We start from the raw sequence: 5432 nt of genomic DNA on the forward strand, positions 1-5432 counted from the left end.
TACCTCCTGGATCATTTAACATTCTGCCTAAAGCATCCTTAATTGTAGCAACTTGAGGTTTGAATTTGTTCTTCAGTTCTTTGAGCTTAAGAAATGCTGGACGAGTTCAGCCCTTTTCATTTTCTGACTCTAGCTTCTCGCACATTTCATTGTAGTATTTTGCTTTGTCATTCCGTGCTGTCTTTTGGAATCTTCCGTTCAGCTCCTTAGTGTCTTGGATTCTTCCTTGTGCTTTGGCTTCTCTACGTTCCATTGCAATCTTCAGAGTTTCTTCTGACATCCATTTTGGTCTTTTCTTCCTCTTCTGTCTTTGTAATGACTGCCTGATAGACTAGGACTCAGGATTGACCATCTTCTTAAATAACAAGCCTTTGAAAATCCTATGAAAACTAGAGGAATGAGGATACTTAAAGTAGTGTAGTGGTAAAGTCCAGACTGGAAGTCCATTGAAATGAGGGAAAACATAACAACATTGTTTAATAATTGGAACATGGAATGTATATAGCTTGAATATCATTGTTGTTGATTGTCTTTGAGTCGAGCACAACTCATAGTGACCCTACGAACAAAAGGTCTGAAGCTCCTCTACAGCTGTCGACATTTATTAACGTTCATAGAGTTTCTGGAGGCATGCCGTTTAGGAAGTGGACGCCAATACTGCTTCCAAACCTGTTATAGTATGTTATTGTTATGTGCCATTGAGTTGCCTGCAAAGTATAGCAACCCTATGCATAGCAGATCTGAACCCTTCCCTGTCCTTAGACAATCTCACTAACTCTGCTGACACACCAACCCCCATTGCCCCAGTTATTGTATCAATCCATCTCATCAAGGGTCTCCCTTTCCTGCACTGTCTATCCACCCTTCTGAGCATGATGTCCTTCTCCAAGGACTGATCTCTCCTGGCCATGTGCCCAAAGTAAGTGAGGCAGAGCTTCAATATTAGAAAACTGGAAATTGTTAAAAATAAAATGGAACACATGACATCAACATACTGATGAGATGGAGCAGCTTTGGCCACTTTGAAAGATAATCATATGGTCTATACACTGAGAATGAAAAACAGAAGAAGAATGGTATTGCATTCTTAGTCAAAAAGTTAATCTCAAGTTCTATCCTGAAATACAGTGTTGTAGTGATAGGATAATATCCATACCCATACAAGAAAGACCCATTAACACCACTACTATTCAAATACATACTCCTATATCTGGAAACATAGAGGAAGAAATTGAGAATTTTTACCGAATCTTGCAGTCTAAAATTGAACATGCAAAGACGTGTTGATGATAATTGGTGACTGGGATGCAAAAGTGGGAAACAATGAAAAAGGAATAGTAGGACTTGTTGATAGAAATGAGGCTGGAAATAGAATTAAGTATTGGATTTTGTATTTACAAAGATTTATTTATTGTAAATACCTTATTTAAAAGACACAAATGATGACTTCACACAGGGCTCTTACCTAATGGGCTGCATAGGAATCATATTGACTACATTTGTGGAGGAAATTGTTGGAAAAATCTCAATATTGGCAGTCAAAGCTAAAGCCAGGGTGGGCTGTGAATCAGACCATCAATTACTCACATGTTAGTTCAAATTGAGACTGAAGAAAACTAAAATGAATCCACAGGAACCAAGATATACTGTTGAATCAATTCCAACTGAATTTCAAGATCATCTTAGTAATAGGTTTGAGGCATTGATCACTAATGATCAAAGACCAGGTGAGAGGAACTCAAAAAGACATTACAAAAACAGAAGAGAAAGAAAAAATTGAAATGCATGTCAGCAGAGCCTCTAAAAAGTGCACTGGTGTGTTGAGAAGCCAAAGCAAAAGGAAAACTTACTGAAGTAAAACGGAAGATTTCAAAGGGTAGCTTGAAAGGACTAAGCAAAGTATTATAATGGACTGTGCAGAGAGCTGGAATTGGAAAATAAAAGGGAAGAACTCACTCTACATTTCTCAAACTGAGACACTTAAAAACAAATTTAAGCCTCGAGTCACAATATTGAAATGTGCTATGGGCAATATATTGAATGACCCAGAAAGCATCAAAAGAAGATGGAGGGAATACACAGAATCAATGTTCCAGAAAGAACTGATTGATACTGAAAAATTTCAGAAAGTAACCCATGAGCAGGAGCCAATGGTAATGACCTAGGAAGTGGAAGCTGCATTGAAGACATTGGCAAAAAATAAGGCCCCAACAATAATGGGATATCAATTGACTTGTTTCAATTAACAGATGCAGCCTTAGATGCACTTACCAGTCTATGCCAGGAAATTTGGCTACCAGGCCAACTGATTGGAAGAAGTCCATATTTGTTCCCATTTCCAGAAAAGATGATCCAATTGAATGTGGACACTATTGGACAATGTCTTTAATATCAAATGTAAACAAAATATTGCTGAAGATCATTTTTAAATGGTTAAAACAGTAGGGAACTGTCAGAAGTTCAAGCAATATTTAGAAGAAGCTGTAACACCAGAGATATCATTTCTGATGTCAGATGAATCTGGCTGAAAATAAAAAATACCAAAAGAATGTCGATTTGTACTTTAATGACTATGCAAAGGCATTTGACTGTGTGGATCCTAACAAGTTGTGGCTGACATTGAGAAGAATGGGAGTCCCAGAACACTTAATTGTGCTCATGTGGAACCTGGACCTGGACCAGGAGGCTGTTGTGTGAACAGAACAGAGAAACACACAAGGTTTAAAATTGAGAAGCGAGTGCATCAGGGTTGTATTCTCTCTCCATACCTATTTGATCTGTATACTGAATAAATTATTTGAGAAGGTGAACTCTATGAGGAGGAGGATGGCATCAGGATTGGAGAAAGACTCATCAATAATCTTGCTTGCTGAAAGTGAGGAGAATAGGAAGAATGTGTTGTGGAAGATCAATGAATGCAGCCTTCAGTATGGATTGCATCACAATGTCAAGAAAACAAAGATTTTTTTTACCACTGGACCTATAGGCAACACTATGATGGATGGAGAGGAGAATGAAACTGTCAACAGCTTCATCTTGTTCAGATCCACAATTAATATTCTTAGTACCAACAGTCAGGAAATAAGGAGAGTCATTGCACTTGGAAAATCTACAGTTAGGGGCATCTCCGTATTATTGAGGAGTAACAATGTCAGTTTGAGGACAAAAGTGCATCTGATTCAGGCCTTTTTGATCACTTGCTATACATCCGAGACCTAGACAATGAATGACAGAAGAATTGATGCTTTTGAGCTGTGGTGTTGGAGAGAAGCATTGAACAACCCATGGACAACCAAAAGAAACAGATATGTCTTAGAGAGGGTGCAGTCAGAGTGCTGTTTGGAGGGAAGAATGACGAGACTTCAACTCACATACTTTGGGCCTGTTGCTAGGAGGGCCTATTACTGGAGAGGGACATGATACTGGCAAACATGGAAGGTCGGTGAATGCAAAGAAGACCCTCGACCAGGCAGATCTGCACGGTGACTGCTGCAATGGGCTGTTGTGTGTCAGGAAGTGTGAGTATGGTGCAGGACAGAACAGGGTTCAGATCTTTTGTTCACAGATCTATGAGTCGTTCTCAATTTGATGGCACCTAACAAGCAAATAATGTACATGTTACACAGTTTTTTGCAAATCACACAGTAATTGTGATATTTACATGGCCATGTTATATATAGAAATGCATCATTTCCCAATCAACTAACTAACTTCCTCATACTTCTCAAAAATATAATCTCTATAAATTAATAATAATCATCATCAATAAAAATATGACCATTCTTACTAGTCCAGATTGATAAAATCCATAATTCTCAGTGTAATTTCTATGTCATCTGTTAGTTCACAGTATTTTCCCTCTGCCCTTAAAAATATATAAACTAGGTGCTTGCTAACCGAGGCAGAGGTGGTCTGGTGTGGTTTTCTGGGAATGAGGCCTGTGTTGTCCAGTCACCGCTGAGCCTGTTGGGCCAAGAAGGCTGCTGTAGAGTGGAGTTCCTGTCATCTCTTCGCTAAACCTGCAGGTCCCAGGGTTGGGGAATTCCAGATCCCTTGTCTTCCCCCTGCCCCCAGTGGAAATGAAGTGGTCTCCTTCGTGCTGCCATGTACAACCCCAGAAAGAGCCCCAGGAAGAGGGAAGTCAGCAGAGATGACACATGGAGTTGATCTCCCGAGGGTGCTGTTGCGGTGCAGAGCGTGACTGCGGAATATCCAGAGAGAGTACTTCCACTACTCCTTGCAAGAGGAGAAACAGTAAAATATCAGATGAAGGACTCACAACAGGTCCAGCTGAGAGTCAGCCAGGAAAAGATAGAGACCTGGAAACTAGCCTGCCTGCCAGCCCTCCTGGGTCATCTTCGCTGGAGGGCACAGATACAGCCAACAAGCAAGAGTCCAAAGATACCGGCCTGCAGGATACCTGTGCCATCACGTTGAGCACAATTCATAGTGACCCTATGAACAACAGGTCTGAACCCCATTCAATCCTGTGCCATCCTCACACTTTCTGACACAATAGAGCCTATTGTGGCAGTCATCATGCATCATGTTAATCCACCTGGTCAAGGGACTTCTCCTTCACCAACCATCCACCCTTCCAAGCATAATGTTCCTTTCCAAGGAATACCGCTCCTAGCAACATGCCTGAAGTATGTGATTGCCTGTTCTCAAGTATATACTTTCTAGGTGTTCTCAGTTGCCAAAGGAGCTCTTGTGGTGCATTCACAGCATATTATGCAAGTAATAATTTTTTCCCCTGTATTTCTAAACCACCAGAAGCTCTGCAGGAGAAAGACCAACAGTATCCTTCCCTTAAGATTTATACTCTCAGAAATCTAAGAGTTGCTATAAATTAGAATTAACTCACTATAAGCCACCTTTTTTAAAGTTTTCTCAGTTGTCTATTTTCTGCTGTTTATAAAGTTTTTGTAATAAAACATTTATGTCATATTATGGTCCTTAGGATTGTTCCTATTTTATGATCTTTATCACCTTAGGTTTTTATAATTATGTCTTTGATTTATGTTCTGTTATATTTTGTGTATGGCATAATGTATAGATTCTGCTTAATTTTTCTGCAAAAAAATATCCAGTTTTTCCAACAACAACAACAAATATATATATATACACACACATTTCTTCTTGTTGTTGTTGTTAGGTGCCGTCGAGTCACTTGTGACTCATAGCGACCCTATGTACAACAGCCCTAAACTCCGCTCTGTCCTGTGCCAATCGCACTGTCCCTGACACTCCCATCCCAGTTATCCCAGTCACTGAATCAATCCACCTCATAGAGGGCCTTCCTCTCCTGCACCGTCCCTCCACTCTCCCAAGCATGATGTCCCTCTCCAAGAACCGGTCTCTCATCACAACATGTCCAAAGTATGTTAGACGGAGCCTCATGTGAATAGGTAATACAGGCATAAAAACCA

The sequence above is a fragment of the Elephantulus edwardii genome, unplaced genomic scaffold (assembly GCF_000299155.1).
Source record: "Elephantulus edwardii isolate Elephantulus edwardi_28Jun2011 unplaced genomic scaffold, EleEdw1.0 scaffold00140, whole genome shotgun sequence".
Taxonomy (NCBI): domain Eukaryota; kingdom Metazoa; phylum Chordata; class Mammalia; order Macroscelidea; family Macroscelididae; genus Elephantulus; species Elephantulus edwardii.